This window comes from Pristiophorus japonicus, unplaced genomic scaffold (assembly GCF_044704955.1).
Source record: "Pristiophorus japonicus isolate sPriJap1 unplaced genomic scaffold, sPriJap1.hap1 HAP1_SCAFFOLD_3012, whole genome shotgun sequence".
NCBI classification, from domain to species: Eukaryota; Metazoa; Chordata; class Chondrichthyes; family Pristiophoridae; genus Pristiophorus; species Pristiophorus japonicus.
This window is the reverse complement of record NW_027252794.1, coordinates 6,740-17,815: the sequence shown is the minus strand read 5'-3', so window position 1 is coordinate 17,815 and position 11,076 is coordinate 6,740. Positions and strand designations below refer to the sequence as shown.

At 52.5% G+C, this 11,076-nt stretch overlaps 1 long non-coding RNA gene across 1 annotated transcript; it reads right to left on the bottom strand.

The window, feature by feature from the left end:
* Positions 1-1,487: 1,487 nt before the first annotated feature.
* Positions 1,488-9,972, bottom strand: LOC139249312 (uncharacterized). The gene is made up of 3 exons (XR_011591129.1): positions 9,859-9,972; positions 8,412-8,522; positions 1,488-1,544 (listed from the first exon to the last, which is right to left on the bottom strand). It is a non-coding gene; the product is annotated as an uncharacterized lncRNA (long non-coding RNA).
* Positions 9,973-11,076: the final 1,104 nt, after the last annotated feature.

The window sequence follows — 11,076 nt, the reverse complement described above, 5'->3', positions numbered from 1 at the left end:
AGGGGGGAAGAGGAGAAAGGAGGAGAGAGAGGGGGAAGAGGAGAAAGGAGGGGAGAGAGAGGGAAGCGGAGAAAGGAACGGAGAGAGAGGGGGATGGGGAGAATGGAGGAGAGAGAGAGGGAAGGGGAGAAAGGAGGGGAGAGAGTGGAAGAGGAGAAAGGAGGAGAGAGAGAGGGGGAAGAGGAGAATGGAGGAGAGAGAGGGGCAAGAGTGTAAAGGAGCGGACAGAGAGGGAAGAGTAGAGAGAGGAGAAGGTGAGGGGAAGGAGTAAAGAGGGGAGGAGGAAGGGGAGAGGGAGGGGGAGGTCGAGAGGGACAAATGGGCCGAATGGCCAGTAAGCTTCTATGAACTTTACGCAAAGACTTTAAAATCCATTCACGGGATGTGGATTTATTGGCCATCCCTCGTTGCCCTGGAGACGGTGGCGGTGAGCTGCGTATAACCGAGTGGCTCGCTGGGCCGTTTCAGAGGGCAGTTCAGAGTGAACCACACTGCTGTGGGTCTGGAGTCACGTATAGGCCCAGACCGGGTAAGGACGGCAGATTTCCTTCCCCAGAAGGACGTGAGTGAACCAGATGGGTTTTTTAACCACAATCCGATCGTGTCATGCTCACCATTACTGATACTGGCGGTTTATTCCAAATTCATTCACGCCACTGAATTTAAATTCCCCAGCTGCCGGGGCGGGATTTGAAATCAAGGCCTTGAAATCCCGGTCGGGGTCTTCCCGCGGGCAAACGGCTGACAAAGGAGAAACAATACGCACTTACCTGTTCCTGCGGCGCCCCCTAGAGGTCCCGGTCTGGGGCCCTTCACTCCCCGTGTGTTACAGCACGTGCACGTTGGACCTGGAGTCACATGTCTCTGGGCAGCCAATCCAGGTACAGTATTTTCTCATTCATAATAACGGGAGCTCCGTAAGTTGGAGTTCCCACGATTGCGATTGAGAAACAGCCCCCACAAACACCCAAAACACGGAGAAAAAAATAGAAAATACGCTCTACCTATTTAAGATTGATTTAAATTAAATTAATGTCTCACATAAAAAAAAGTATTTATCCGATTTTTTAAAAGTTTTTTTTGAATTATGTTTTGAAATAAACTGACAGTAGTGGGCAGGGTTATTAACAATAACATGTGTACCTTTAGTTTCATTTTATTGTGTTTATGCATGCTTTAAAACTCTTACGCCTGTACAAGTCAGCTCTGCGCCTGCTTTGATCAGCCACAAGAGATTTGAGGACATTTTCTGGGCAAGGTATGGGTAAATACCGCAATCTTGCCCATGGAAATGTCCTGGCTCCCCACGTGCGTTGGATCTGAAAGTCGGTTTTCAGCGCACGTGCATGGCTTTTCCCGTGCCTCCCCGGGTCGGCACACACTCTCCGTACGGACCTGGGGAGGCCGGGATTTGTGCCCAGTCACAAAAGCACCCTGATACCGTACCCCCCCCGCTTCTTCGAGTTTTAGCTACTTTCTGTACTCACAAGACCTTTCTGCGGGTTCCTGTCACAGGCGATCGCCAAGCTGCCTGAAATCAGAAACTTTCAAAAAGAAAGGACCATTAAACAGAGCATCTCCAACAAAACATAGGAACATAGAAAATAGGTGCAGGAGTCGGCTATTCGGCCCTTCGAGCCTGCACCACCATTCAATGAGTTCATGGCTGAACATGCAACTTCAGTACCCCATTCCTGCTTTCTCACCAAACCCCTTGACCCCTTTAGCCGTAAGGGCCACATCTAACTCCCTTTTGAATATATTTAGTGAATTGGCCTCAACAACTTTCTGTGGTAGAGAATTCCACAGGTTCACCACTCTCTGGGTGAAGAAGTTTCTCCTCATCTCGGTCCTAAATGGCTTACCCCTTATCCTTAGACTGTGACCCCTGGTTCTGGACTTCCCCAACATCGGGAACATTCTTCCTGCATCTAACCTGTCCCGTCCCGTCAGAATTTTATAAGTTTCTATGAGATCCCTTCTCATTCTTCTAAATTCCAGTGAACATAAACCGAGTCGGTCCAGTCTTTCTTCATATGTCAGTCCCGCCATCCCGGGAATCAGTCTGGTGAACCTTCGCTGCACTCCCTCAATAGCAAGAACGTCCTTCCTCAGGTTAGGAGACCAAAACTTTTATGTATGCAACACCTTGTAACCAGCATTTTACCACCACCAGAGGGCGCATCAGTCGGACTCCCAAGGGATCCCAGCATGTAGCTGCACGACCCCAGATGACCCAGAGTCCGCCATCAAATGTTAACGCGAGGCAGTTAACACCTTGTTGGTGCTGCGGAGGCGATCATCGAGCCCATCAATGCCGCATCAAACACTATGTGTGCAAAGGCTGTGGAACAATGGGACACCTCCAGCGAATGTGCAGATGAGCTGCAAACCCTGCAAACCACCACGTTGCAGAGGAGAACAGATCCATGGTGGATCAGGCTGAACTAGAGACTCGAACCGAGGAGGCAGAAGTGTACGGGGTACAGACCTTCATCACGAAATGCCCACCGATCATGTTAAGAGTAGAACTGGACGGAATTCCAGTATCCATGGAACTGGACACGGGTGCGAGTCAGTCTACCGTGAGCAAAAAGGCCTTCGACAGGCTGTGATGCAACAAGGCACACAGGCCCAAGCTTAGCCCCATTCAAGCCAAGCTGAGAACTTACACTAAAGAGCTGATCCCTGTAATTGGCAGTGCAGCAGTAAAAGTCTCCTATGATGGAGCGGTGCATGAACTCCCACTCTGGATTGTACCAGGAGATGGCCCCACACTGTTCGGCAGAAGCTGGCTGGGAAAAATCCGCTGGAACTGGGATGACAATGCCTCATGTGCCCAGTTTTTTGAGCAAGTTCCTGTCGTTGTTTGAGCCAGGCATTGGAAGTTTCTCAGGGTGTGAAGGTGCAGATCCACTTGGTTCCCGGTACACAGCCCATCCACCACAAGGCACGGGCAGTGCCATACATGATGTGAGAGAAAGTGGAGATTGAGCTGGACAGGCTGCAATGAGAGGGCATCATTGCGCCAGTTGAGTTCAACAAATGGGCCAGTCCATTGTTCCAGTTCTCAAGGGCAATGGCACGGTCAGAATTTGTGTATAAAGTAACGATTGACCATTTTTCGCTACAGGACCAGTACCCCCTACACAAGGCAGACGACCTATTTGCGGCCCTGCTGGAGGAAAGATGTTCACCAAGTTGGACCTGACCTCGGCCTACATGACGCAGGAGCTGGTGGAATCTTCGAAAGATCTCACCTGCATCAACACACACAAAGGTCTGTTCATCTACAATAGATGCCCGTTTGGGATTCGATCAGCCACGACTATTTTTCAAAGGAACATGGAGAGTCTGCTAAAGTCGGTTCCGCGCGCACTGTGGTTTTCCAGGACGAGATATTGATCACAGGTCGGGACACCATCGAACACTTGCAGAACCTGGAAGAGATTCTAAGTCGGTTAGATCGTGTGGGACTCAGGTTGAAACGCTCGAAGTGTGTTTTCCTGGTGCCAGAGGTTGTGTTCTTCGGGAGAAGAATCGCGGCAGACAGTATCAGACCCACCGACACCAAGACGGAGGCCATCGAGAACACGCCGAGACCACAGAACGTGACAGAGCTGCGGTCGTTCCTGGGACTCCTCAATTATTTTGGTAAATTCCTACCCGGGTTAAGCACCTTGCTAGAACCTCTACGTGTGTTACTACACAAGGGAGATGACTGGGTATGGGGGAAATCACAAGAGACAGCTTTTGAGAAAGCCAGAAATCTGTTATGTTCCACCAAACTGCTTGTTCTGTATGACCCATGTAAACGTTTAGTGCTAGCTTGCGATGTGTCTTCGTACGGGGTCGGGTGTGTGTTACAACAAGCGAATGAATCGGGAACATTGCAACCGGTCGCTTATGCGTCCAGGAGTTTGTCCAAGGCCGAAAGGGCCGACAGCATGATTGAAAAAGCTCTGGCATGTGTTTACGGGGTGAAAAAAATGCACCAGGATCTGTTTGGGCTTAAGTTAGAGTTAGAAACTGACCATAAGCCGCTCATATCCCTATTCTCAGAGAGCAAAGGTATGAACACCAATGCCTCTGCTCGCATCCAAAGATGGGTGCTCACGCTGTCTGCATATAACTATGTAATCCGCCACAGGCCAGGCCCAGAGAACTGCGCTGATGCTCTCAGTCGGCTCCCATTGCACACCAGCGTGGTGGAAATGGCACAGCCTGCAGACTTGCTCTTGGTGATGGATGCATTTGAAAACAAAAAGTCACCTGTTACGGCCCGCCAGATCAGGACCTGCACCAGCCAGGATCCTTTACTGTCCCTGTTAAATAAAAACTGTGTCCTCCATGGGAGCTGGTCCAGCGTCCCAGCGGAGATGCAGGAAGAGAACAAGCCGTTCCAGTGGCGCAAAGACGAAATGTCCATACAGGCGGACTGTCTTTTGTGGGGTACTTGCGTGGTTTTGTCTAAGAAAGGCAGAGAAACGTTCATATGCGACCTACACAGTACCCACCCAGGCACAGTAATGATGAAGGCTGTAGCCAGATCCCATGTGTGGTGGCCTGGCATCGAATCAGATTTAGAGTCTTGCATGCACCAATGTAACACTTGCTCTCAACTGAGCAATGCACCCAGGGAGACACCGCTAAGTTTGTGGTCATGGCCCTCCAAACCCTGGTCTAGGATCCACGTTGACTTTGTGGGCCCATTTCTAGGCAAAATGTTTTTGGTTGTTGTGGATGCTTATCCAAAGTGGATTGAGTGTGTAATAATGTCTGTAAGCACGTCCACTGCCACCATCGAAAGCCTACGAGCCATGTTTGCCACGCACGGCCTGCCTGATGTCCTTGTCAGCGACAATGGGCCGTGCTTCACCAGCGCTGAATTCAAGGAATGCATGACCCACAATGGGATCAAGCACGTCACATCTGCCCGCATCTAACGGCCAGGCAGAACGGGCAGTCCAAACCATCAACGGGTGTCGGAAGGCTCCCTGTAGACCCACCTGTCCCGAGTCCTGCTCAGCTACTGCACCAGACCCCACTCACTCACCGGGGTTTCCACTGCCGAGCTGCTCATGAAAAGGGCGCTCAAAACAAGGCTCTCTCGAGACCACCCTGATCTCCATGATCATGTCGAGGGCAGGCGGCATCAACAAAGCATGTACCATGATCGCGCAAATTTGTCACGTGATATTGAAGTCAATGACCCTGTATTTGTACTCAACTATGGACATGGTCCCAAATGGCTTGCTGGCACTGTTGTAGCCAAAGAAGGGAGTAGGGTGTTTGAGATCAAACTTGCAAATGGACGAACTTGCAGAAAGCATTTGGACCAAACCAAACTGCGATTCACAGACAGCCACGAGCAACCTGAAGAGGACACCACCAACTTCGACCCTCCGATACACACACAAGTGACAACCGACATCAAGGTTGACCATGAAGCTGAACTCACCAATCCCAACAGCCCAGCAAGGCCGGCTACGCAGCAGCCCAGCGAAGGCCCAACCAACTCACCTGCACCTGTGTTTGTACCGAGACGATCGACTCGGGAGCGGAAAGCCCCAGATCGTCTCGCCCTGTAAATCAGTGTACTATTGACTTTAGGGGGGGAGTGATGTCATGTATGTAACACTTTGTAACCAGCATTCTACCGACACTAGAGGGCACATCTGTTGGAGTCCCGAGGGATCGCAGCATCCCTTGGGAGCACTGTATATAAGCCGGCCTCCCATGTTGTGCCAGCACTCTGGAGTCAGAATAAAGAGACTGAAGTCACACTTACTCACGTCTACAAGACTCAGTCACATTGCTTTATTTGAGACATAATAAAAACTGAACACAATATTCCAGGTGAGGCCTCACCAAGGCCCTGTACAACTGCAGTAAGACCTCCCTGCTCCTGTACTCAAATCCCCTAGCTGTGAAGGCCAACATACAATTTGCCTTCTTCACTGCCTGCTGTACCTGTATGCCAACTTTCAATGACTGATGAACCATGACACCCAAGTCTTGTTGCACCTCCCCTTTTCCTAATCTGTCACCATTCAGATAATAATCTGCCATCCTGTTTTTGCCCCCAAAGTGGATAACCTCAGATCTATCTACATTATACTGCATCTGCCATGTATTTGCCCACTCACCTAACCTGTCTAATCACCCTGCAGCCTCTTAGCGTCCTCCTCACAGCTCACACCGCCACCCAGCTTAGTGTCATCTGCAAACTTGGAGATATTACTCTCAATTCCTTCATCTAAATCATTACTGTATATTGTGAACAGCTGGGGTCCGAGCACTGAACCTTGTGGTACCCGACTAGTCACTGAAAAGGACCTGTTTATTCCCACTCTTTGCTTCCTGTCTGCCAACCAGTTCTCTATCCATGTCAGTACATTACTCCCACTACCATGTGCTTTAATTTTGCACACTAATCTCTTGTGTGGGACCTTGTCAAAAGCCTTTTGAAAGTCCAAATACACCACATCCACTGGTTCTCCCTTGTCCACTCTACTAGTTACATCCTCAAAAACGTCTAGAAGATTTGTCAAGCATGACTTCCCTTTCATAAATCCATGCTGACTTGGACCGATCCTGTCACTGCTTTCCAAATGCACTGCTATTACATCTTTAATAATTGATTCCAGCATTTTCCCCACCACCGATGTCAGGCTGACCGGTCTATAATTCCCCGTTTTCTCTCTCCCTGCTTTTTTAAAAAGTGGTGTTACACTAGCTACCCTCCAGTCCATCGGAACTGATCCAGAGTCCATGGAATGTTGGAAAATGACCACTAATGCATCCGCTATTTCGTGGACCACTTCCTTAAGTACTCTGGGATGCATAGTATAACCAGCGCCCCTCGACATTCAACCGCACAAATCCCCCACCATCACCATTGACCAGAAACTGGACCAGCCACATAAATACTGTGGCCACAAGAGCGGGTCAGAGGCTGGGTATTCTGTGTCGAGTGTCTCACCTCCTGACTCCCCAAAGCCTTTCCACCATCTACACGGCACAAGTCAGGAGTGTGATGGAATACTCTCCACTTGCCTGGATGAGTTGCAGCTCCAACAACACTCGAGAAGCTCGACACCATCCAGGACAAAGCAGCCCGCTGGATTGTCACCCCATCCACCACCTTCAACACTCACTCCCCCCACCACCGGCACACCGTGGCTGCAGTGTGTACCATCTACAAGATGCACTGCAGCAACTCGCCAAGGCTTCTCCGGCAGCACATCCCAGACCCACGACCTCCACCACCGAGAAGGACAAGGGCAGCAGGCGCATGGGAACACCACCACCTCCACGTTCCCCTCCGAGTCACACACACCATCCTGACTCGGAAATATATCGGCCGTTCCTTCATCGTCATTGGGTCAAAATGTTATCAGAAACACTGCCCCTCCGACAGTGTAGCGTTCCCTCAGTATTGCCCCTCCGACAGTGCAGCGTTCCCTCAGTACTGCCCCTCCGACAGTGCAGCGTTCCCTCAGTACTGCCCCTCCGACAGTGTAGCGTTCCCTCAGTACTGCCCCTCCGACAGTGTAGCGTTCCCTCAGTACTGCCCCTCCGACAGTGCAGCGTTCCCTCAGTACTGCCCCTCCGACAGTGCGGCGATCCCTCAATACTGACCCTCCGACAGTGCAGTGCTCCCTCAGTACTGCCCCTCCGACAGTGCAGCGCTCCCTCAGTACTGCCCCTCCGACAGTGCAGTGCTCCCTCAGTACTGACCCTCCGACAGTGTAGCGTTCCCTCAGTACTGCCCCTCCGACAGTGCAGCACTCACTCAGTACTGCCCCTCCGACAGTGCGGCGATCCCTCAATACTGACCCTCCGACAGTGCAGCGCTCCCTCAGTACTGCCCCTCCGACAGTGCAGTGCTCCCTCAGTACTGACCCTCCGACAGTGTAGCGTTCCCTCAGTACTGCCCCTCCGACAGTGCAGCACTCACTCAGTACTGCCCCTCCGACAGTGCGGCGATCCCTCAGTACTGACCCTCCGACAGTGCAGTGCTCCCTCAGTACTGCCCCTCCGACAGTGCAGCACTCCCTCAGTACTGCCCCTCCGACAGTGCAGCATTCCCTCAGTACTGCCCCTCCGACAGTGCAGCACTCCCTCAGTACTGCCCCTCCGACAGTGTAGCGTTCCCTCAGTACTGCCCATCCGACAATGCAGCACTCACTCAGTACTGCCCCTCCGACAGTGCAGCACTCCCTCAGTACTGCCCCTCCGACAGTGCAGCATTCCCTCAGTACTGCCCATCTGACAATGCAGCACTCACTCAGTACTGCCCCTCCGACAGTGCAGCACTCCCTCAGTACTGCCCCTCCGACAGTGCAGCACTCCCTCAGGATTGGACAACCAGTGGAATGTCGGCTTGGGATTATGGGCAAGCTTACCAGCACAGCAATGTAAAACGGGATCCCGCCATCCATGTAGTCTAGCGGGAATGTCAGGAAGGGTGGGATGGCTATCCCACCCTGCAATACTCCCAGCAACACCAGGATGACCTGCAATTCAAAACAGCGAAGAGGGAGAGGTGTTAGCCAATGGGAATTGGAGGTGGATACAGAGTACAATGAGGACCAGCTCTTCATAGGTCGCCTGGTGCTTGATCACAGACAGTGCCGCACTCCCTTAGTACTGCCCCTCCGACAGTGCAGCACTCCCTCAGTACTGCCCCTCCGACAGTGCAGTGCTCCCTCAGTACTGCCCCTCCGACAGTGCGGCACTCCCTCAGTACTGCCCCTCCGACAGTGCAGCACTCCCTTAGTACTGCCCCTCCGACAGTGCAGCGCTCCCTCAGTACTGCCCCTGCGACAGTGCAGCACTCCCTCAGTACGGCCCCTCCGACAGTGCAGCACTCCCTCAGTACTGCCCCTCCGACAGTGCAGCACTCCCTCAGTACTGCCCCTCCGACAGTGCAGCACTCCCTCAGTACTGCCCCTCTGACAGTGCCGCACTCCCTCAGTACTGCCCCTTCAACAGTGCAGCGCTCCCTCAGTACTGCCCCTCCGACAGTGCAGCACTCCCTCAGTACTGCCCCTCCGACAGTGCAGCACTCTCTCAGTACGGCCCCTCCGACAGTGCAGCGCTCCCTCAGTACTGCCCCTCCGACAGTGCAGCACTCCCTCAGTACTGCCCCTCCGACAGTGCAGCACTCTCTCAGTACGGCCCCTCCGAGAGTGCAGCACTCCCTCAGTACTGCCCCTCCGACAGTGCAGCACTCCCTCAGTACTGCCCCTCCGACAGTGCAGCACTCCCTCAGTACTGCCCCTCCGACAGTGCAGCACTCCCTCAGTACGGCCCCTCCGACAGTGCAGCACTCCCTCAGTACTGCCCCTCCGACAGTGCAGCACTCCCTCAGTACTGCCCCTCCGACAGTGCAGCACTCCCTCAGTACTGCCCCTCCGACAGTGCAGCACTCCCTCAGTACTGCCCCTCCGACAGTGCAGCACTCCCTCAGTACTGCCCCTCCGACAGTGCAGCACTCCCTCAGTACTGCCCCTCCGACAGTGCAGCACTCTCTCAGTACGGCCCCTCCGACAGTGCAGCACTCCCTCAGTACTGCCCCTCCGACAGTGCAGCACTCCCTCAGTACTGGATACCAGGGAATGTCGGTCTAAATTCTGTCCTCAAGTCTCCAGAGTGGGTGTGGAACCCACGATTTCTGACTCAGAGGTGAGCGAGGGTGTGCATGCTGCCCACTGAGGCAAGGCAGACAGACACTGGTCGTGTTACATGACCAGGAGTGGGAGGGAGCTGTTAGGCCGAATGGCCTGTCACTCTGCCGTCAATACTGGGTTTTGTTAGACTTTGTACAGTGCCGACAGCTGTCTGACTTACTCCCAGTGCCTTCGGTTCCCGGCTGATGAACAGCTGTAGAGGGTCTGGGATCTTGCTGTGCGCTGCAGTGGGTGTACTTGCATCGTGGGTAGGATCGGGGGTCACAATGCCTCCTGTGGGGGTCCCCGACATTCTGGATAAACCTTCTGAAAACAATCAGTCAGGGGAATATTTATTACAAATATGTCAACACCAGAAACACACACTCACACTCACACACTCTCACGCACACCCACACACACACACACACGCGCGCGCTCTCACACACTCAAGCTCTCACACTCTCACAAACACCCACACACACTCTCTCACACACTCTCACACAGACTCTCTCACACACTCTCTCACACACACTCTCTCACACTCACACTCTCTCTCACACACTCTCTCACACTCACACACTCTCTCACACACTCTCACACACTCTCACACAGACTCTCTCACACACTCTCTCACACTCACACACTCTCTCTCACACACTCTCTCACACTCACACACTCTCTCATACACTCTCACACAGACTCTCTCACACACTCTCTCACACTCACACACTCTCTCTCACACACTCTCTCACACTCACACACTCTCTCATACACTCTCACACAGACTCTCTCACACACTCTCTCACACACACTCTCTCACACTCACACACTCTCTCTCACACACTCTCTCACACTCACACACTCTCTCACACTCACATACTCTCACACACACCCACACACTCTCTCACACACTCTCACACAGACTCTCTCACACACTCTCTCACACTCACACACTCTCTCTCAAACACTCTCTCACACTCACACACTCTCACACACACCCACACACTCTCTCACACACTCTCACACAGACTCTCTCACACACACCCACACACACTCTCTCACACACTCTCTCACACACACTCTCTCACACTCCACACACTCTCTCATACACACTCTCACACTCTCTCTCACACACTCTCTCTCACACTCTCACACACACTCTCAAACACTCTCTCACACACTCTCTCTCACACTCTCTCACACACTCACACACTCTCTCACACTCTCTCACACACACTCTCACACACTCTCTCACACTCTCTCACACACTCTCTCTCACACTCTCTCACACACTCACACACACTCACACACACACTCTCTCACTCTCTCACACACTATCTCTCACACTCTCTCACACACACTCTCACACACTCTCTCTCACACACACTCTCTCACA